The following is a 24550-nucleotide window of genomic DNA, read 5'->3' on the forward strand; positions in this document are numbered from 1 at the left end:
TCAGAGATGGGAAAGCTTTTATTATTATTATTATTATTTTTGTTTGTTTGTTTGTTTTCTTTGCTGTGTTTCCCTCCCTTCCCATGCTGCTGTGGGCATTCTTGCTGCAGATGCCCTGAATCTCAGCTCCATCCTGCATCTGAGCCCACACTCTGGTCGTCCACCCTGAGCCTCTCCAGCAGTCACCTCTCATTGCCTTGCTGACTCCCAGTCTTCTTGTATTCCTCACTGGGTGTGTGTGGAAACATCTGGATTCCTCCCATGCCATTTCTGCCAAAAACATGCCATGCTTCCTTTTCCTCCATTGTTACACATTTGTTAGAGGGACTCAGAGGCTCCTTTCCATAATACAAGTAGATAGGTCTCGGGCGCCTGGGTGGCTCAGTTGGTTAAGCGACTGCTTTCGGCTCAGGTCATGATCCTGGAGTCCCAGGATCGAGTCCCATATCGGGCTCCCTGCTCGGCAGGGAGTCTGCTTCTCCCTCTGACCCTCCCCCCTCTCCTGCTCTCTCTCTATCTCATTCTCTCTCTCAAATAAATAAATAAAATCTTTAAAAAAAAAAAAAGAAAGAAAGTAGGTCTCAGATTCCTGAGGCTTTCAGCTCCTATCTCACGCTACTGCCTTTCACTCAGCCGCACCCAAGCTCTTGACCCTGAAGGGAAGCGAGTACCCTTGTGCCTGACCTCTGTCTGGCCTCCTTTATTCTTCCCGCACACTCCCCTCCAGACTCCCTTCCCATGCAAATACCCTCCACTTCCAATCTGGGAAGCAGGGAAATTGCCTTATGTCATATCTTGATTTCCAGGTTCCTCTGGCTTGTGGTAAAAAAATGTACATTCAGATCTTCAAGCTTTACTTTTGATATGTTCAAGGGGGATTTTGGAATTGCTTTTTCTTTCTCAACTCAGTCCAGCTTCCAAAATCATTGTTTCCCTGGTGCGTCATTGTCCTAAAGAGATGGTGATTAATGGGGCACCTGGGTGGCTCAGTTGGTTAAGCGACTGCCTTCGGCTCAGGTCATGATCCTGGAGTCCCGGGATCGAGTCCCGCATCGGGCTCCCTGCTCAGTTGGGAGCCTGCTTCTCCCTCTGACCCTCCTCCCTCTCATGCTCTCTGTCTCTCATTCTCTCTCTCGCAAATAAATAAAATCTTAAAAAAAAAAAAAAAGAGATGGTGATTAATGGAAACACCAGCCGATGAAGTTGGAGGATGTAGGGATCTTAAATGGCAAAGGATATAGAAACAGACTGTTAGCTAGAGCAGAATTTGTCACTGCGTGGTCTCAGAAGGATGGCTTCTTGGGTCTCCGAAGTTCTTCACAAGGACCTACATCAATGAGTGTTATTATCTGTGCTGAGTGAGGACCCTGCCAAGTATGAGAAGAGCCTTTTTTGCCATTTTTTTTTTTTTCTAAACTCCCCTAACCTCTTTTCCTGGTTGCCTTTGTTTTTTGTTTGTTGGTTTGTGTGTGTGTGTGTGTGTGTTTAACATACAGTGTTATATTAGTTTCAGGTGTGTAATACAGGGATTCAACACTTCCATGCATCACCCGGTGCTCATCAGGACAAGTGCCCTCCTTCATCCCCATCCCCCCACCCACCTGCTCTCTGCTAACCATGCATGTATTCTCTATAGTTAAGAGTCTGTTACTTGATATGGCTCTCTCTCTTTTTTCCCTTGCCTCATTTGATTTGTCCTGTCTGCCTTATCTGGAGCTTCCGGCAAGAGGGGTGCCACATATATGGGTGCAATACAGTCCTGATTCCTTCCTTAGTGTTCGCTGTAACCTGAATGACGTGAAGGTCAATCCCACAGGGACCCACCCATCGGCCTCTGAGGTCCACTCCTGTAGCAGGAGGCTCCAAACCTGAATTTCATGGTCATAGCTGAGCAATATATTTTACTGTTTTAGCCCAGGGTTTCCCAACCTTGGCATGATTCACATACTGGGCTGGATAAATTCTTTGTTGTGGGGTCTATCCTGTACACTGTAGGATGTTGAGCAGCATCCTTGGCCTCCACCTACTAGATACTTCCTTTCCCAGTTGTGATGATCAAAAATGTCTCCAGACCTTTTTGTCCTTTTGGGGGACAAATTGTCCTGAGTTGGAAACCACTGCTCTACCCGTGTATCTGCTCTACTCTACTCAGGAAAAATTGAAACCATTTACTCAATAGACAAAAAGCCACAGGGCATATTCTTGAGGAGGAATTTTTAAAAATCTTTATTTAATAATTTATAAAATATCATAATTGTTATGCTACCAAATGAATTGCTTATAAAATGCTCAGCATATAGGTTTTTCTTATGGTTATTATGAAGATTTTGGACCTAATCCAGTAGGAAAACAGTTTGCCATTGAAGATTTTTAAAACAGGATCCTGATAATATCAGATTTAAGTTTTAGAAAGGTGTGTCTGATGGCACTGTGGAGGCTTGATCCCCCGAAGTAAGGTTGGCGACAGCAAGACTGGTCAGAGTTTAGAAAGAGAATTTGATTTTCCCAACACTGATAGGAGATATATATATATATATATATATATACTGGTTGGAGCTGAGATAATTAGCGGCAATCAAGGAGGCCTTCAGAAATTGCCTCTAGAAAGATTGGGAGGCCAATGGCCAGATCCCCAGTCAAATGGGCTTTGTTGTTGTAGGACAAGGTAGCATACAAGATTCTCACATAAAGAAGCCTTCTATTTTTAACCGCCTAGGTAAATTAGAGTCCAGTCATAAACATTTAAAATGTATTAATATTTCAAAAATCTATTTCTCGGAGATGACTTTCTGCAGATGTAGCAGCATTATTTACAAAGCCCAGAAATGTCCTCTTTGTTAGAATGGAGTAACTCACTGGCAAAATCATTTTTGAAAGTTTCCAGGTAGAAATGATGGATTGTTTGCGTTCAGTTTTAGCACTGGTATCCTCTTCTATTTCATAATTTACCTGCTTTAACAGAAGGCTTGGATCCTAAGCATCCTAAAACATAACTCCATTTTGCTACCTTGTACATTTGGTATCTGTTGCATTCTAGTGAATGAGAAATGGCCATGGTTGCTGCAAAAACGAATTTAGAACTTGAATGGCACCTGGATCAGTAATCTGTCTTGGAAAGAGGTAGCGGCAAGAAGCTGAGTTCTGGGAACAGCGGTAGTCTTTTCCACCAATTATGAGCTAAAACTCATGCATGTTTTTGTTTCCATTTTAAACTGGTAACATTTTTAAGACTAGCTGCTTATCAACCATCAGTGGTTGACAGACACAGAGCCATGCCTTGCTCTCATTAGCTTTTGCAGGTGTGGTTTTCAACAAAGAACAATTTCTGCACTTCTCTTCTCCTTTTGTGTTAGGAAATTGGAGAGATTTTCTTCCCCCCTCTGGGCTCTGCCATGTCTCTTTCCAACCTGTAATCTTTTTTACTCTCCCCTCATAATTAGAAAAATGAGCTTTTATGATAAATTTGTTCTTAAATTAACTTGAAGAATGTTCCCATACAGATTGCAATGTTAAATGTCTTCCTAAAAATCAATTAAATCCTTAAAAGTTTCGGTGCACTAAGAGAAAGGGTTTAAAAAAAAAAAAAAAGACTCCAGCATTTTCTTCCAGAGTTGGGTGTTTAGAGAACTCCCTCTTCCTTGACACTGTACGTAACAAATCTCTTAGGTTTTGCTTATGTTGTACTGATTTGCCACTTTTGATTTTTTTTTTTATTTAAGCCTAAACTAGCTACTGATATCCTGCTGCTCAAACAGTATAGTTCTTCTGATTCAATGCCAGACAATCCCTCTCAAAATAAAAGTCATGTCTATAATCCACTGGCAGGCCACCCAAAGTGGTCTTTTGATATTTTCAAGTTGTTTTATTGTACAGTTCCAGCCTCTGGCTTCATAAAACACAAGTTTCATAACAGTTGTAATTGCTAAGTCCATTTTTCTCATATACTAGGCCAACGTTTTCTGGAACATGTTGCTTTTTCCAAATTAACGGGCTCCCTTTCTCCTCCAGCTCTCACACTCTGACTCCCTTCCACACTGTACCCTCTGGTGGGGAATGTATTGGAAAACAACTCCAGTAAAGCGATCTTTTTCTCAAGGAGAAAATAAGGCTCATCACTGCTTAAAAAGAGAGCAGGGCAGATGGCATTTACATTCCAGAATGATAATGATGATGATGGTGATGATGGTGATGTTGATGCTGCTGCTGTTAATGGGAACAGCTAATATTTGTTGAGGGTTTCTCAAGTTCTACGCTTGCTGCTAGGCACCTTACATACACAGCGTTATTGGACCCTCACAACTGTACAAAGCACTGTTGCTGTTCCCATTTTACAGATGAGGGAAACAAGAGAAGTTGTAAATCAGTGGTGATTGTAAATAAAGGGAAGAAATAAAAGTTGTCGTGGATGTTAATGGCCAAAGGCAATATCTGATGACATGGATTCATTTGTTTACTTAATAACATTTTAGTTGTTAACCTATCTACCAGGCCCTACCCTGAGTGCTAAGCCATAACACTCTCTAAGGTTGTCCTTAATGTGCCTAAAGGGATGATTATTTTAGATACTCATCAAAAACGTGCAATATATAGGAGTTCTCTGCTGACATCTAAGTGAAGATTTGCCACATTGGAAGCTTGGTTGCTTGAAAGTCTAAAAGACCCAAGTTCTCTGTAGCATATTGAAGCAAGTAGGGAAGAAATTTCATCCTCTTACTAATAGTGTTTCATCTGTTTTTTAAAAATGAAAAATAACTGCCAGTTGTAATAAAGTATTTTAGATGTATTTAACATAAAAAGTGAAAATCCTTAGCTCCCTTTATTAATTTCTACTCATGTGATCGAATCTTTGTTTCTAAAACTGTTTTTAATCTATTTTTAAAAAGAATAATAGTGAACTCTGTTTTGCATACAATAGATCCCTATAAGTTCATAGGTTTTATGTGTTCTTCAGATTTTTAAGAATGGGTTTATCTAATCTTAAAATATTGGGATGACAAAGGGGTATGTGCACCCCAATGTTTATAGCAGCAATGTCCACAGTAACCAAACTATGGAAAGAGCCAAGATATCCATCAACAGATGAACGGATAAAGAAGATGTGGTGTATATATACAATGGACTATTATGCAGCCATCAAAAAAAGAGATCTTGCCATTTGCAACGACGTGGATGGAACTAGAGGGTATTGTGCTGGGCGAAGTAGGTCGGTCAGAGAAAGACATATCGTGTGGTCTCACTGATATGAGGAATTCTTAATCTCAGGAAACAAACTGAGGGTTGCTGGAGTGGTGAGGGGTGGGAGGGATGGAGTGGCTGGGTGATAGACATTGGGGAGGGTATGTGCTATGATGAGCGCTGTGAATTGTGTAAGACTGATGAATCACAGACCTATACCTCTGAAACAAATAACACATTATATGTTAAAAAAAAGAAGATAGTAGGAAGGGAAAAATGAAGGGGGGGAATCACAGGGGGAGATGAACCATGAGAGACGATGGACTCTGAGAAACAAACTGAGGGTTCTAGAGGGGAGGGGGGAGGGAGGATGGGTTAGCCTGGTGATGGGTATTAAGGAGGGCACGTATTGAATGGAGCACTGGGTGTTATACGCAAACAATGAATCATGGAACACCACATTCAAAAACTGATAATGTAATGTATGGTGACTAAAATAACATAATAAGATGAAATTTAAAAAATATTGGGATGAATGGTTTACTGAACTATAAATGGGGCAAAAATATATATAAATATACCATTTACAAGAGTATTAAACAAATGGAACCTATTTCCTGAGGGATAGTATAACGCAAACATTTATTTAAAAAATATTTTTAAGATTTATTTATTTAGGGGCACCTGGGTTGCTCAGTCATTAAGCATCTGCCTTTGGCTCAGGTCCTGATCCCAGGACCCCGGGATCGTGACCTGCGCTGAAAGCAGATGCTTAAAGACTGAGCCACCCAGGCGCCCTAACACAAACATTTAAATCCCTTTAAAAAGGCCATGTCAAAGTGTATAAATGGCAGCTAAGGAAAACTGTCCTTTGAATTTGATGTCAAGGAGGCTATACTCTCTTGGAGCTATTAATAACCTTCATTTGTTGAGCAAATACTATATGTAGGCACTGTGCTATGCAACTGTTTGAAATTATATATATACTTTCATCTAAGCTTTCTTGTCAATAGTGTTATGGAAATGGCAAGTTGTATAATCAGAGATTAAGGGCTACTTCTTTTAGCCTTCAATATAAAATGAAAGAAAGAAAGAAACACAGGTGTACTTATCAATATAGCTATAAGGATGTTCTTTGCAATGTTGTTTTGAACGGCTGAAAATTGGAAATAATCCAAATATTCAACAATAGGGAATTTGTTGAATAAATAATTGTATTAGGCAGAATTCTCCAGAGAAACAGAACCAATAGGATATATAGATATACATGCGGAGGTTTATAATAGGAACTGGCTCACATGATTATGGAGGCTGAGAAGTCCCATTATATATTGTCTGCAAACTGGAGAACCAGGAAACCTGGTGGTATAATTTAGTCCAAGGCAGAGGGTCTGAGAACCAGGAGAACTGATGGTGTATCTTCCAATCCAAAAGGCCCAGAAACCAGGAGCTGAGGCCAGACAACCAGAACTATAATGTCTGAGGTCAAGAGATGATAGATGTCTTAACTTACGAAGAGAGAGAAAGAAAGCAGGAAGAAATAGTAGATTTGAACAGACCAATCACCAGCAATGAACTTGAATCAGTAATCAAAAACCTCCAAAAAACAGAAGACCAAGACCAGACAACTTCACAGGTGAATTCTACCAACCATTTAAGAGGAGTTAATGCCCATTCTTCTCAAACTATTCCAAAAAATATAAGAGGAAAGAAAACTTCCAAAATCATTCTATGAGGCCAGTATCACGCTGATACAAAAACCAAATAAAAACACTATTAAAAAAAAAAGAGAGAACCACAGCCCAATATCTCATCTGAATATAGATGCAAAAATCCTCAATGAAATATTAGCAAACCTAATCCAATAATATATTAAAAGAATCATACACCACAATCAAATGGGATTTATTTTCAGGATGCTAGGGTGGTTTAATATTCGCAAAACAATAAATGTGATACATCACATCAATAAGAGAAAGGATAAAAAACCATATGATCATTTCAATAGATGCAGGAAAAGCATTTGACAAAGTACAACATTCATGATAAAAACCCTCCACAAAGTAGGTCTAGAGAGAACATATCTCCACATAATAAAGACCTTATATGAAAAACCCACAGCTAACATCATCTCAAAGGTGAAAAACTGAGAGCTTTTCCCCTAAAATCAGGAACAAGACAAGGATGTCCACTCTCACCACTTTTATTCAACATAGTACCGGAAGTCCTAACCACAGCAGTTAGACAACATAAAGAAATAAAAGGCATCTAAATTGGTAAGGAAGAAGTAAAACTCTCAGTATTTGCAGATGACATGAACTATATATAGAAAACCCTAGGGATGCCTGAGTGGCTTAATCAATTAAGTGTCTGCCTTCAGTTCATGTCATGATCTCAGGGTCCTGGGATCAAGCCCTGTGTTGGGTTCCCTGTCTGCTTCTCCCTCTCCTAATACCCCTCCCTCTGCTTGTGCTCTCTCTCTCTCTCTCTCCCTCAAATAAATAAATAAAATCTTAAAAAAAAAACCCTAAAGATTCCACCAAAAAACTACTAGAACTGATAAATGAATTCAGTAAAGTTGCAGGATACAAAATCAATGTACAGAAATATGTTGCATTCCTCTACACTAATAATGAAGCAGCAGAAAATGAAATTAAGAAAACAATCCCATTTACAATTTCACCAAAAACAATAAAATATCTAGGAATAAACTTAACCAAAGAGATGAAAGACCTGTAGTCTGAAAAGTATAAAACACTGATGAAAGAAATTCAAGACAACACAAAAAAATGAAAAGACATTCCATGCTTATGGGTTGGAAGAACAAATACTGTTAACATGTCTATACTACCCAAAGCAATCTGAAGATTTAATGCAATCCTTATCAAAATACCAATAGCATGTTTCACAGAACTAGAACAAACAAAACTAAAATTTGTATGGAACCATAAAAGACTTCAAATAACCAAAGCAATCTTGAAAAAGAAAAAATAAAACTGGAGGTATCATAATTCCGGATTTCAAGTTATATTACAAAGCAGTAGTAATTCAAACTACTGGCATAGTATGCTGACATCAAAATAAATACATAGATCGATAGAATAGAACAGAAAACCCAGAAATAAACCCATAATTAAATAGCCAATCTTTGACAAAGGAGGAATTAATATATAAAAGAAATACGTAAAAAAAAAAACCAGTCTCTTCAACAAAGAGACAAAATAGTGGTGAGAAAACTGGACAGCCATATGCAAAAGAATGAAACTGGACCACTTTCCTACACCATACACAAAAATAAACTCAAAATGGATTAAAGACCTAAATGTGAGACCTGAAACCATAAAAGTCCTAGAAGAGCACAGGCAGTAGTCTCGTGGACACTGGCCATAGCAACATTTTTCTAGATATGCCTCCTGAGGCAAGGGAAATAAAAGCAAAAATAAACTATTAAGACTACATCAAGGGCGCCTGGGTGGCTCAGTTGGTTAAGTGACTGCCTTCGGCTCAGGTCATGATCCTGGAGTCCCGGGATCGAGTCCCGCATCGGGCTCCCTGCTTGGCAGGGAGTCTGCTTCTCCCTCTGACCCTCCTCCCTCTCATGCTCTCTGTCTCTCATTCTCTCTCTCTCTCAAATAAATAAATAAAATCTTAAAAAAAAAAAGACTACATCAAAATAAAAGTTTCTGCACAGTGAAGGAAACAATTAACAAAACTAAAAGACAACCTATTGAATAAGAGAAGATATTTGCAAATGACCTATCTGATAAAAGACTAGTATCCAAGATATATAAAGATCTGATGCAACTCAGTACCCAAAAAACAAATAATCCAATTTAAAAATGGGCAGAAGACATGAACAGACATTTTCTGAAGAAGACACACAGATGGCCAGCAGACGCATGAAAAGATATTCATGATCACTTACCATCAGGGAAATGCAAATCAAAACCACAATCAGATTATCACCTCATGCCTGTCAGGATGGCTAAAATATAAAACATGAGAAACAACAAGGCAAGGATGGTGAGAACGTGGAGAAAAAGGAACCGTCTTTCACTGTGGTGGGAAGGAAATTGGTGCAGTCATTGTGGAAACTTTATGGAGGTTCCTCAAAAAATTAAAAATAGAACTACCCTACGATCCAGGAATTACATTACTGGGTATTTACCCAAAAAATATAAAACACTCATTCAAAGAGATATGTGCACCCCTATGTTCATTGCAGCATTATTTATAGTAGCCAAATTATAGAAGCAACTCAAGTGTCTATCAATAGATGAATGGATAAAGAGGTGGTATACACACACACACACACACACACAGGAATATTATTCAACCATAAAAAAGAATGAAATCTTGTCATTTGCAACAACATGGTTGGAGCTAGAGAGTATAATGCTGAGCAAAATAAGCCGATCAGAGAAAGACAAATACCATATGATCTCACTTAATATGTGGAATTTAAGAAACAAAACAAATGAGCAAAGGAAAAAAAAGAGAGACAAATCAAGAAACAGACTCTTAACTAGAGAGAACAAACTGATGGTTGCCAGAGGGGAGGTGAGTGGGGGATTAAAGAGTGCACTTATCATGATGAAAAAAAAAAATTAAAGAAGAGAGAGAGAGAAGAGAATTTGCCCTTCCTCTGCGTTTTTGTTCTTTTTTGGGCCTGCAAAGGATTGGATGATGCCCCCTGCATTGGTGAGGGTGGATCTTCTTCACTCAGTCTATTGATTCAAGTGCTAATCTCTTTTATAAACACCCTCAGAGACACACCCAGAAATAATGTTTTACCAGCTATCTGGGCATCCCTCAGCCTAGTCAGGATGACACATAAAATTAATCATCACAGTGTTATAGAGTGTAGTCATTAAAATGGCAATGAGGAAGAATAATGAAGACATGGGGAAATTCTCCCCAGCAAATCCCTAACATGGAATATAGTGAGATTCCATTTTTTGGAAGTTTTATGTATGCATAGAAAATTGATTAGGAAAGGCATATTCTAAATGCTAGCAATGACAAAAATTAATGTTAGCCATGGCTATCTTGGGTAGTAGAATGATGGTGATTTTCCATTCTTATTTTTCCTTACCTTTACTTAAAAAATATCCTACAATAAACATGTATTACTTTGGTAATCTGCAGAAATAAAAATCAACATAGCCTGCATAGGTTAATGTTTGAAAAAATGGAGAACAACATTATACCATGTGATTTAACTGTTCCTTTCTCTTGTATTTCTGTTTCTTAGGTTCATTTTTGTGGACCCAATTGTTTTGGACAGAGATTTAGGTTTGACTAGGCAGCTAAGCCTCGTGGTTTGCCCGGTGCTATAAGTTTTTTGACACATATATTGCTCTGCTATGGGGATATCAAAGCACTTCATAAATGTTCTCACTTTAATTATCCTCACAGGCAGATGCTTCAATAACAGGCACCATTTTGGAAATTCTGTTCACAATTTATGAACTTGCAGAATTACTGAATCCATTCCCTGTGCCATATCACTCCTAGAGTACAAGTGAAATACAAAAATAAATACAAAACAATTATGGTGAGGAATGACTAAATCACATGAAAAATAAAATTATCGCTATTTTATTTGAAACTTGGAGAAGCCTAATTTTGTTATAAAAGTGGGAAAATGTGTGCTTTTAAGTATATATAAATTATGTTGGAATTAAAACATGATGGCAGTTACAATCTCACTTTCTCTAATACTAATGTGCTAGGGTGGTAGAAAATTATAATGTAGATGTGGAAAGTGACTAGAAAATGTTATGGTTTACAGGGTTGGGGAGGCTGGGTGGGTGGCACCAGGACTGGAGACATAATTAACGGGCCCAGTGCAAAAATGAAAGTGCGGGGCCCCTTGTTCAAAATGTACTAAGAATCTCAAGGTTGTCATAACATAGCATTAATCCAAGTGCAGGGTCCTTCTAAGGGGGGGGGGGGGTGCTGGGGAGCGGGGGAGCTTTGTGTGACTGCTCATGAGGCCAGCCTATATGGCAAAGAGCTGAGAGACAGAATACCAGGATTCTAGTCCAATTCTGTCACTAACTATATGACCAAGCCAGTCACTTATTCCATCAAAACGTCCTTTTTTTCATCTTTAAAATCAAAAGAATGTTTTTTGGGAAACATTTTGTTGTAAGTGATAGAGGTTCAACTCCCATTAGCTTAAATGTCGGGGGCTCATGTAATGGTTTGGGGCTGGCCCTGGCCTTGCTCTAGAGCACGAATCTGCGAACCTTTTCTGTAAATAGCCGGACAGTAAATATTTCCAACTTTGTCCACCTTATGATCTCTGTCACAACTACTCAGTTCTGAGGTGAAGCACAAAAGCCATAGATAAGATGTAAATGAATGAGCATGGCTGTTTTCTAATAAAACTTTATTTATGGACACTATATATGAGTTTCATATAATTTTCATGTGTCACAAAATATTCTTCCTTTGATTTTTTCCCCCAATCATATAAAAATGTAAAAGCTATACTCAGCTCACAGGCCATATAAGAACAGGTGGAGGGCTGGATGTGACCTTTGGGTATTAGTTTGATGACTCATGTTTGACGACCCAGAAGGCATTGTCAAGTGCTGCTGTCAGTGTGCGTGTTTCCTTCTCACAGGGCTCTGTTCTTTTGGTGTTGATCTCGTTCTTTCCTACTAAAGATAGGCTTCCTCCACATGACCAGGTGAGTGGAGGTGGGATGGGGAGTGAGATCAATGAGAACTCTAGCCTCACCACTCTGATTTGTTTACCTCAGAGGAAAGAGTGCCTCTTTTGTCTTCCAGTATCTACAACTATAATCCTGTCTGATGGGATTGATTTGGTTTATATGCTTATCATGGGCCAACCACTGTGGATAAATGGGTGGGATATTCTGATGAGTCGGCCAGGGCAAAGTCTTGTGGACACGTACTCCTGTGGAAGCTGTAGACAGTGGATCCCATAAATTTGCCATCCCCATCAGACCCACATGACTTTCCCATGCCCTTTCTCTCTCAAATAACCACTGCCAAACAGCTTGAGGGCATTCTCCACAGAATTGACTCCTTCCTCTCCCAATTATTTTTCTTTTCTTTTTTTTTTAAAGATTTTATTTATTTATTTGACAGAGGGAGACACAGCTGGAGGGGGAACACAAGCAGGGGGAGCGGGAGAGGGAGAAGCAGGCTTCCCGCGGAGCAGGGAGCCCAACGCGGGGCTCGATCCCAGGACCCTGGGATCATGACCTGAGCTGAAGGCAGAGGCTTAACGACCGAGCCACCCAGGTGACCCCCCAATTACTTTTCAAGCAATGGTGTTCTGGCCTCTCCACTCCTCCTCTGCCATTAAAGAGGCTTCCTTGGACACCAAGGATTTCCAGATTGCTGTATCTCTGTCTTAAATTCTTAAATGGTTTGCCAAATTATAAAGAGCTGAGCATGTCCTCCTGCCTGATGTCTTTTCTTGGCTTTCATAATTCTGTAAGGACAGCTCATTGCAGTTTATGACAACTACATTATCTCACCTAATCCTTAGAGCAAACATGAATATAGAAAGGGCGGGTCTTGTTGTCCCCTTTAGAATGAAACTGACATTCAGAAATGTTAGGTGACTTGTTCCAAACAGCTCTACATCCTTGATATCTGGCAAAGCTAGGACTTGAATGCTAGTCTTTTAACAGGAAGACATCTTGCCCAATGCACATGCCGATCTCTTACAGCGATGAGTAGATCTTTTCCTTTTCCTCTAACTTCTCAGTCTCCCTGGTTGGATCCTGTTCGTCCTCCCTTAGGGAATATGCAGGTGGTCATCAAGGATCTCTATGTTCTCCACCTTCACTTCTTGGGCAATAATTCCCACTTGAGATGACTCTTACAAGGCTTTCCAGATCCCTCTTGTTGATATGAGCCATCACTCCCTCTGTACCTTGCCTTCCACAATTTTTTAATGTCTCCATATGGCTTTAATATCATACCTCTCATATGCCTCACTCCCTGATGCTGAATATTTCAGTCACCCAGCTTAGCTTCACCTCCTGACTATGATACTGTGTGCCTAGGAAATAAACATTTTTTCATTAAAATGCAATTAAACTTAAAACCTTTTGTGCATCAAAAGACATTAACAACAGAGTAAAAAAACAGCCCGCAGAATGGGGGAAAATGTTTGCAAATTATCTATCTTATAAGGGGTTAATATCCAGAATATGTAAAGAGCTCCTACAACACAATAACAAACCAAACAACCCAATTAAAAAATGGGCAAAAGATTTGAATAGACGTTTCCCCAAAGAAGATATATAAATGGTGAATAAGCACGTGAAAAGATGCTCCACATAACTAATCATTAGGGGAATGCAAATCAAAATCACAGTGAAATACCACTTTGTGCTCATTAGAACAGCTATTAAAAAACCAAAACCAAAACAACAGCCTAGAAAAGAACAAGTGTTGATGAGGATGTGGAGAAATTGGAACGCTTGTGCATTGCTGGTGGGAATGAAAAATGGTGCAGCCATTGTGGAAAACAGTAAAAATGGTTCTTTAAAAAATTTAACATAGAATTACCATATAATCCATCAATTTAATATCTGGGTATATCCCCCAAAGAATTGAAAGCAGGGATTCGGCGAATTATTTTTATACTGATGTTCATAGCAGCATTATTCACAATAGCCAATAGGTAAAAACAACCTGAATGTCCACTGAGAGATGACTGGATAAACAAAATGTGGTATATATACCACATTTTGTTTATATATATATATATATGTACATATATATATATAGTCAAATATTATTCATCCTTCAAAAGGAAAGAAATTCTGATACATGCTACAAAATGAATGAGCCTTAAAAGCATTATGTCAAGTAAATAACCCAGACACAAAAGGACAATCATTATTTACTTCCACTTATATGAGGTACATGGGATAATCAAATTCAGGAAGTAGACTAGTGGTTATCATGGCCTAGGAAGGAATAATGGGAAATTATTGTTAAGTAGGCACAGAGTTTCAGTTTGGGAGGATGAAAAAGTTCTGGATAGTGGTGAGAGTTGCACAACACTGTGAATGTACGTAATGCCACTGAATTGTACACTTAAAAATAGTTATAATGATAAATTTTATGTTATGTGTATTTTACCACCAAAAAAAAATATGAAAAGAAATGCAATTGAACCAAATTACATTGCAGTGGACATCTTTAATGTTCTATTCAGTCCCTTATAGCAATGGTAAAACTTGGTGGTTAAGTACCCTCATTCCAGACCAAGACAGCCAGCCATAAGATTGAACCTCAGCCTCATCACTTATGAATTGTGTGACTTTGGGCCAGTTATTTACTTCACTGTGCCTCACTCTCCCTAGCTGTGGAATTAGCGTGGTGAAGAACACCCCCATGGGCAGTTATGAGGATGAGATAAGAAACACAGGAAGCTTAGCAGTGTCTGGACTATACAGCAAGCCCTCTGTGAGCCGAAGCTATTAGTGGGATTTCACATATTTTACATATGCTAAATAATCAGTACAATTTATGGAGTTTCTCAATAAGTTCTTTGCCTCCCAGGCTATCACTTGGGATGGAATCTCTGTGCAATCATCCATTTTCATGGACGTATGGAGTCTTAATATCTTTGGTTTGCTTTAGCCTCACTCCCCCATCATCTGCCTAATGGACTCAGACCTGCAAAGGATGAGCGAGCTAGCCAGGTGAGGCTTGTCAGCCATCCTTGGCAGAGATCCATGATGTGGATATAATTTAGCAACCATTTTCATACTGCACATTTTTGCCTAGTACTGCCGTGCTGGTTCTCATAGGACTGTGTGTACATTGGGGCTAATAGATATTTGGGGTGTGCTTTGTGATGTGATTAAGCCAGAGGCTATTATTTAATTAGGACAGATGTGTCTCCATGCCCATTTAGGAGGCTGTTTCTTGTCTTGCTACACTATTCCACAGAGCATATCTGAGGGCAGAGTTCCCTTTGAACTCCGTGAGAGGTCTGTCCTCAGATAAGCATCACAGCCCTTGGAACATGAGCAGAAAGTAGGAGAAAGTAGGCCCTTCTGAGATTATTAACTGGTGTGAGTTAAAAAAAAAAAAGCTATGTCATAATATAATAGCAAAATGTAAAAGCTTGTCTTGAATATGGAGAAGAATATGTTGACTTGCCTTTACTCATTAGGAATTTGGGCAAGCTTAAGCATTTTGAAATCTACCTGTGTACTATCTATGAAGTATGGGGTTATAATGTAAATGAATGAGACAAATAAGATAGTTCAGGTAATGTTTAACCCACTTTTGAGAATCAACTATTTTAAAAGGATTTAACTGGACCAGTTCCCAGGCATTCCCCCCCAATTCTTTTTTTCTAGTTTAAATTTGTCTCATTCCTCTCTCCCACCCCCTACAGTCCCCACTCCCCAATTTATTTTCTTCCATGTTATTTTATTATATGTCTTTGACCATTAGCCAGAAAAGCCTGTTCCTCTGTCTTCTAATGCCAGCTCATCATAAAACATTAACAGAACACCGAGTATGTGTCAGAGCTGTGTTAAATGCTGGAGACACAGAGAGAAAAGAAGCATGGCGGAAGATGACCTCAGGGGTTGAAAGCATGGACATGGTGTTAGATGGACGTGGATTTGTGTCCTGGCTCTGTCCTTTGATGGTTGGGTCACTAGGCAAAGTTCTTAATCTCAGTGAGTCTCAGATATCTGATGCATAAAATGTAGAGAATTACAATATCTTCCCCAGAGAATTGTTACAGAAATCAAATGAAACAGGTATTTATTAGGCAGGTATTTCTAGTTGCAAGGGTCAGAAATAGAATAAAAAAGGTCATAAGGCAAAAAAGAGGCTATAATGACTCAGCTAACAGAAAAGTCTAGAAGTGGATTTCAAGTATAGCTGGATTCAGGAAACCTCCTATCATTAGGATTCAGCTTCTTTTCCCATCTCTAGGTTTTGCTTTCTTCTGTGTTGGCATTATCCTTAAGAGGCCTCTTCGGTTGTACATCATTGTCCTTATAGTTAATCACCATGGAAGAAAGAGACCATCTTCCTCCCAATAGTTCCAGCAAAAGTGCAACCAATTCTCTTTGGATCAACTTGGACCGACCCTGACCAATGACTATAGTCAGGAAGATGGAATACTTTGAGAAGCCCAGACTGGATCACAAGTCCACTCACCTAAACCAAATGAACTATAGCGTGTGTGTGTGTGTGTGTGTATTTAGGTGTGGGGAGTAGGAGTTCTTCAAAATAAAATCTGGATGCTATTTCCAAAACAAATAGGCAAAAAGTACGTGTCCACCTGAGCAGGTTAACATAGAGGCTGGCATATAGAAATCTTTATTATTATTATAATGATTACCTTGAAAATGATTAAAATGAAAATAAAATGAAATTGTGAAATCATGATTTGATTAAAATAATGAAAATGATTAAAATAAAAATAAAATGGGGAACAATCGGTTTCCCATCAGAGAAGGATAGAGAGGATAAGCAGGAAATTAGAAGGGAGAGGGTTGTTATTGAAGGCAGACCAGCAGCATTTGGAGAAGATGTTAAGTAAAAATGACTGAAAACATTCCAGAACTGTTTGCTCCTTGACAGTTCCTGGGTATCATTGAATGACAGTACAGGTCAATGATGAATGCCCACAAAAAGGACTCTTTTTGAAATAGGTTCTTTTATTATTTGGAGGGATCCCTGACTATTTAGAAATACTTGGTTTCTAACTGGGTAGGCTACTCTATAAATTAATTGATCTGTAAGACAGCCAGATTTATGTTCGTCCTCTTGTGTTCCTTTGGTGTCCTCCCCAGCATTTTGCACATGGGTGGGCATGTGGTAAGGAGCTCAGTAAATACTTGATTAATATAGGTGAAAAGAAGCAATTAATGCACATTTACAAATGAGTCTCATTCACCAATTAAAACTGGTCCTAACATCAGGTCCAGCACTTTGTTAGCCATTTTTTTTTTTTTTCCCACTTCAGGGGCATGTACTAGAAAAACAACATTTATTTTATTTTCAAATATTTTCCGGTTTATATTTTACTAATTTAGCTTGGCCTTATCCTCATTAATTCAAATTAGTGCCATTTTACAGTACACACATTCTTGAATACTTATTTTTCTGTTCTTACACTATTTAGGCATGGTTTTCTTACTTTAGAGTTCCAAAAATGTGATTATTTCCAGCTCTTCCCTTCTAAGCTCAGGTATATTTTAAATGGACCAAGATAAAGATAAATATCTTGCATATAAACCTTTAAAGACAGACACCTCAATTCCAGACTTTATTCTGTTATTAGCCAAAAAAATCGGTATCAAATTCTCATTATTTATAATCCCATTATGTCCCTAAGACATTGAGTCATGTAATGTTTTGGACTGATTGATGGTTTTTTTTTTTTCCTATTAATTTAGAAAGATCTGTATCTTGGCTTCTGAAAAATGTGCTTTAAGATCTATTTCATTTAGGAAGATCATATGATAAACAGGAAGTATAAACAGTTACCATCGAAAATGTTTTATTTTTGCAATGAACTTTTAATAAGTTCAACCCGTTGTTTTCCATCCATCATGCCTTAAGGAATATGTTCTGCCTGATTTATGATGCACAAGTTCATTATTTTTCTATCAATACCTACAAGGTGTTCTGGTTAACTAGGAAACATTTTATCATTTGACTTTGCATTTAAGAATCCTTAACCCATTTTGTTCCCTGTGCATTTCTAGAGACTATGGCAAGTATTTTTGTGTTTTCACTCTTTTAGTGCTAATTCTTTTCTTTTCTACCTGACTATAGGCCCTGCTCTTTTACCTTGAAAAATCTCCTTGACTAGCATTTCCTATCACTATCCTCTCTATGACTGTACTTTATAGTGCTAGGGGTTCACCATAGAGATTAATCAAACACTTATCAGTTCAATTTGATCATCAGAGAAGTTACCCATATCAAACCAACTGGAGCAGTTGTGGAAAGAAAATACAAACATTGAGGTATACATATTTAATACATATTTCTACATGCATTAAAAACTTTTAACTAACCAATCAGCTTGTCCAGGTAATCCACTTCTTTATTAAAAAAAAATAAAGGAGTCAGTTTTCTTTAAATCATACCTCACATTATTTATGACCCATCCAGGAGACTGGGCAAAAGCATGAACTTTTTTTTTTTTTTTTTTAAAGAGCACAAGTCTTTTTGGAAAAGGGTAGACAAGTTGAGTGATTCCTTACTTCAAATCATGTATTCAAGCATTGTGTTAATGGCAAGGATGGAGTTTGGTCACCTAATTGTGTAAGATTAGTTTTTTTTTAATTGAATTAGAAAAGTATCTACAAAATATCTAGCTATGATATTGTTATTACTATAATTGTTATTTATTCAACATCATGCCTCCTTTATCACTTGGGAGAGAGGAAGGTACTGGTGGCTGAGCAATATTTTGACTATTCCTATATCCTTATGTCATTTCCAGCCTTAACTCTTACACATGGCAAGTTTATGTTCAAGAGATTATAGAAGCAGCATCACAATATGTATTGTTGAAGAATGTAACATTCATCAGTCTCCATTCAGCGATGTTACATTCTATATTAAACAATTACATTATAGTTTTTAGGGGTCCCTGGAATAACCAGCTGGCCCTATTTTCTGGACCAAACAAACAGCCCATATAATAACAGTGTTTTATAATAATAGTGTTACTCCCCAGATGAGTAAATTGTCTATATTGCAGGGAATGGTTTACTGGTCATCCAGGCCATGAACATAAAGAAGAGGCTACTCCAACCAATATCATCTTAGCTTTAGTTGGTGATGTTATCTGGACACAATTCTGTTAGTCTTTAGAGCACACAATGAATTGGTTGACCCCTTTGATGCTGCTCAGATCATTTTTGTACAAGCTTGATTGCCAGGAGGATGTGAAACTAACAGTGGATTGGGTGCAAAACGATAAAGTTAAAAACCAGCCAAAGGGTTTTGGTTATCTAACATAACCTATATAGCCATTTTTAGTCTCGTAGATTTTTAAAAAATATAATTTACTAACCATAAAATCCACTCATTAAAGTGTGTAATCCAATGATTTTTAATCAATTTACAGTTGTGTGACCATCACAACAATCTAATTTTTGAACATTTTTATCACTCCCTGAAGAAACACGCATTTGCAGTCACTTCTTGTTTGCAACCCTAACCTCAGGGAACCATTAACCTACTCCTTCTGTTTCTACAGATTTGCCTTTTTTGGACATTTCACATAAACGGAATTATACAGTATGTGGTCTTTTGTATTTGGCTTTTTTCACTCAGTCTAATATTTTTTGGGTTCATCCACACTGTAGCATTTATTAATACTTAATTCATTTTTATAGTATTCTATTATATGAACACACCACATTTTGTTTCTCCACTTGCTAGTTGATAGATGTGTGAGTTGTTTCCACTTTTTGGCTATCATGAATAACGCTGTTATGAACATTTGTGTGCAAGCCATTATGTGGACATATGTTTTCAGTTCTGCTGGTTAGATACCTAGGAATAATTTTGCTGTGTTGCACAGTAAATTTATTTATTTGTTTGTTTGTTTTTAAAGATTTTATTTATTTGACAGAGAGAGAGAAACAGTGAGAGAGGGAACACAAGCAGGGGGAGTGGGAGAGGGAGAAGCAGGCTTCCCGCGGAGCAGGGAGCCCGACGCAGGCCTCAATCCCAGGACCCTGGGATCATGACCTGAGCCGAAGGCAGACGCTTAACGACTGAGCCACCCAAGCACCCCTGTACAGTAAATTTATAATTAACATTTTAAGATATTATTGCTAGAGTGTGCTTAAGATGAGTAGGTAGAGGAAGCCAGGCCAGGACAAGAGGGAGGACCTGATTCTGAGATGCAGAAATGAGAAAAGCCATGTAGAGAAATTTTGGTTGTTTTCTTCTTTATGCTCTGGTTTGCATAATGCCCAGCTAAACTTTGTTTCCTCTTCTTGGATTTTGTGAGATTGCTATAGTATTACAATAAACCCCCACCCCTCATTTTCATTTAAGCTATTTTGAGTAGGGTTTCTTCGCTTTTTTTTTAAACTTATTTTATTTAAATTCAAATAGCTGACATACAGTGTATCATGTTTCTAATGTGGAGTTCAGTCATTCATCACTGCATATAACATCACTGCATATAACCTCCTAATGCCCATCACCCAGTTACCTCATCCCCCGAGCCACTTCCCCTCCTGCAACCCTCAGCTTGTTTCCTATTTTGAGTAGGTTTCTACTGCTTATAATCAAAAGAGCTTTGAGGAAAAAGGCTATAAAGCTAACTCAAGATCATTTTGTGAGCATGTTCACTTTTAAGTCCTTGTAATTGACCATTATTTATCACTTTTTTCTTTCTGTGGACCCATAGATAGTGTTTAATTATCCACATTAGTAATGGTAAACAGTGAAATGTGTAAGCCAAATCACTAGATCACCTCCTCCTCCTCTCAAATCCCATAGCTCTCTTTGTTGTTGTTGTTTTTAAGTAATCTCTACACCCAGCTTGGGGCTTGAACTCATAAACATGAGATCCAGAACTTGTAAGCATGCTCTACCCACTGAGCCAGCTAGGCACCCCATCAAATTTCAAAGCTCTCTTTGTAATGATTAAAAAACAATCTTCTGAATATTTGTATCCTCTGAACATTTCACTATTATTCATTCAACAAACACTTGTTGACTGCCTGCTTATTTCAGACACTGTCCCTAATCTTGTTAAGATGTGAACAGGAGGTCCCTGCCCTCAGTGAGCTCTCCCATGCGTAAAGCCTAGAGTCACACTGAGTAACAGAGAAGGACTAAAAATGTATGTGGATAGTTCACAGAATGGATACAGGAAAAGGGATGATGGCACATGATGGTATTATTTCCCTTGTGAATGGTGCTCCAGTGAAGATGGCTTCCTGAGAGCTATCCCACAGCCAATCTGTTCCCCAAGACCTGAGGAATAAATTATGGCAAAAATGAACAAAAGTAATTCGCCTATAGCAACTGAACAGAGCAGCTTAACCGAAGGTGGGGCTCCTGAGGAAAAAGAAAGAACAAAACAAAACAAAAACCCAGCAACAAGAAAAAACCCTCCAAGATTCCAAAGAGCATGGAAAGTTGGAGGTGTGTGTGGGTTGTCTAACCCCTAATTCTCTCTGGGTCCCCAGAAACTACTGAGTGCACTAAATCTGAGGCTTCTCCTGGACACCCCAGCCTGGAGACACGGACACCCTGAAAGCTCTCCTTGCCCTTGTTCTTTCCTGACTAAAGCACTTTGGAAATGGCGCTGGGAAAACAGCTGATTTGGATGTGACTGGCCGGGTTGCCTCCTTTGAGAAGTACAAGTCCCAGGACTGGATGTGCGGGAACAACTAGAAGTCTGACTGCACCCACTTCTGGGGTGCGGCGAGCTTGTCCACTGGATACCGTCAAGTGGATTAGGGTAATTTAACCACAGAGAGGAGCGAACAGCTCAGGAAAAAAAAAAAAGTTTTTTTTTTTTTGTTTGAGAGCCAGAGCACGCGCCTGCGCATGCGCTTCCACGCGCCTGCGCAAGAGGGGAAGGAGGGGAAGGAGGCGGGAGACTTTTAAGCAGCCTCCCGGACCAGGGGGAGTCAGGGGCCTGGCCCTGGGATCAATCTCATGACCCTGTGATCATGACCTGAGGCAAAGTCAGGAGTCCAAGGCTCAACCGAGTGAGCCACCCAGGTGCCCCGCAGCTCAGCAATTCTAATGGCGGCCTTACACCAACTCCCTGAGCATCCTTGTGAAAATGGGGAGGCTTGCACTGTCGCCACCTGGCCGTGAGGGGAAAGCCTTGAGAACTATAAGGTGTGGGGCAGGGGCGAGGGACCATTGGAAAACTGGCACAGTCTTCATCAAGAGAAGCACTAATACCACGAGAGAATGGTGTCAACTTGAGCAGAAGCCTGCCTGCCAAGTCAGACGGTGCCCATCCCTCTTGGACCTCCACGCACTTAGTTCTGGTCAGGCCAGGCATGTGTCCTGGGAGAAAACAGAAATACTGGTAGTTTAGCACTCAGCAGAACTAACTGCCCCTCCCAGCTGGGTGATCTACTTTGTGAACTAGGGCACGTGAACATAATTGTGATCCTTGAGGTCTCTTAAGCTCTGAAAGATTACATAATGCAGTGATCTGCCTACAACCCTATCAAAGATCACATCTATGTGCTAGGAAATTGTGATGTACGAGGGAAGGTTCGGGAGTCACTTCTGCAATAACTTCAGGACCTGTTTGCGCTGCAACTCAAGGATTAAAAGCGGGAACTTCTGAATTTGCTGACCGGTTTGAGGATGAGGTAAGAGGAAAAGGCTTTTAGTAAATGATGCTCCTTAATCTTTAGCATGTTACTCAAATAACCACAAATGAATGCAATTGCAGTCTTTGGGCAGTTTAGCGAGATTCTTTGAAGGAAGCTTGGCTCCTACCAGCGGACTATCACTCTAAAGACACTCTGGGAGCAATTACACACTCAGTAACCCCTTATTAAGTAGCAATTTTATCTAACCTTACCCATTTCCTTCGGAGTGCGAGAAAGAAGAGAGAAATGAATGGAAACACAAGGAGAAGCTCCATATGCTCTCTCGCTTTGGCTGGTGTGGGGAGCCCACTGCCTTGAAATGTTCTGTGCTGCATCTGCAGAAGGTGGGGGAGGGGGATTTGGGTTCACATCTCCCACTTCACCACCACCCACACTTCAGTCCAAATTCCCAATGCTGGCAGAGAAATGGGGAGGGGTGTGAGGGTAAGAACGACTTGCTGGGACCCTCCCCATTTCCAGTGGCCAGTGTGCATGCAGCATCAATCCTGGTTCAGAGTTGGGGGGGGTCTTAACCTGAGGCTGGAAACAGCTGAGAAACAGCATGACGCAGTCTCTTGAGAAGGGGGTGATCAGCTATTTCTCTAGTCTCATTTCGTCTTAATTCTTGATGGTAAGATTTTTTTAAATTGCCTGAACAGACCTTAATTAGTTTATGACAAATTATGCATGTGTTACAGGTGCTGAAACAAATGCATACAGATAAGTAGGGAAATAAAATGGATTCAGAAGTAGAGGATCCCAGAATAATGCATTTAAAATATTTTTACTGGAATCTTTCTTTCCTGTGTAATGATTCCAAATTAGCCAATAGCAAGCTTGTTTTCCTTTTTCCCCCCTTCTGCTTTCTCTATTTCCCCTAGCCAGTGAAAAAAAATTAAAAATGTAAATAAAGATTATCTTAGGATCCCTCCCACTCCTCTTTAATTCTGGAATCTTTGCTACTTTTCTCCTTGCCCTTAGTTCTCAAAGATTTGTTAACCTAATAAATGGTATTTTTTTCTTGACGATTTAGGGGTACAGTCTTGGTAAAGACAAAACTGAATTTTAATTTCTTTACCTCTTTTCAGATCACTGTTTTAAGAGTCATCTAGCTCAAGAAACAATTCAATATCATGGAGCCAGGCTGCCTGTCCCTACCTGTCCCAGTGCTATACTACTTACTTGGCAAATTTCTTAATCCCTCTGCCCCTGTTTTCACTTGTTCAAAACAGGGATGATAATAGTATCTACCTCCTAGGGTTATGTGAAGGTGGAATCATTTTACATGTAGAGGGAACTTAAAACCATGCTGGCATATAGTAGATCCTCACTAAAAATTAACCACAGGATTCATTCATTGTACCAACATTTCTTGAGGACCTGCTGGTGTAAGGAATTGTTATAGGCATGTTTAAAGATACAGAGACTGGGGCGCCTGGGTGGCTCAGTCAGTTAAGCATCTGACTCTTGATTTCGGGCTCAGGTCATGATCTCAGGGTAGTGAGATCAAGCCCTGAGATGGGCTCTGCCCTGGGGGTAGAGCCTGCTTAAAGTTCTCTCTCTCCCTCTCTCTGCTCCTCCCTGCCTTCTCTAAAAAGATAAATAAAAATACAGAACCAAGAACCTGCTGTCAAGGAACTTTTTAAAAACCAAACAATACTGGGAATATTTCTTCATGTTATCAAATGCCATTTTTAAAAACAGCCTCCATGGTAATCTGCAATTCACCTAATTATTGGAAAATTAAACTGTTGATGTTCCCCTTTTAGGTTTGGATGTAGTGACTGTAAACACTGTCAAAGCAATCATTCTTCTGTTACTTATATGTTTGCATGGTGTTCTGTCTTTTTAAAAATCTTTTCCAGGTGTGTTTTGATACATGTTGCCAATTCACTTGATATGTACCTAATTTGGTTTTTTAGTGGGTGTAGACTCTTCCAGATTACCATCCATAGTCCCCTCCACTTTCTCCTTTGACTTTATTTTCTTTAAGACTTGAGAGGTCTCTCTTTT

The sequence above is a fragment of the Neomonachus schauinslandi genome, chromosome 1 (genome assembly GCF_002201575.2).
Source record: "Neomonachus schauinslandi chromosome 1, ASM220157v2, whole genome shotgun sequence".
Taxonomy (NCBI): Eukaryota; Metazoa; Chordata; class Mammalia; order Carnivora; family Phocidae; genus Neomonachus; species Neomonachus schauinslandi.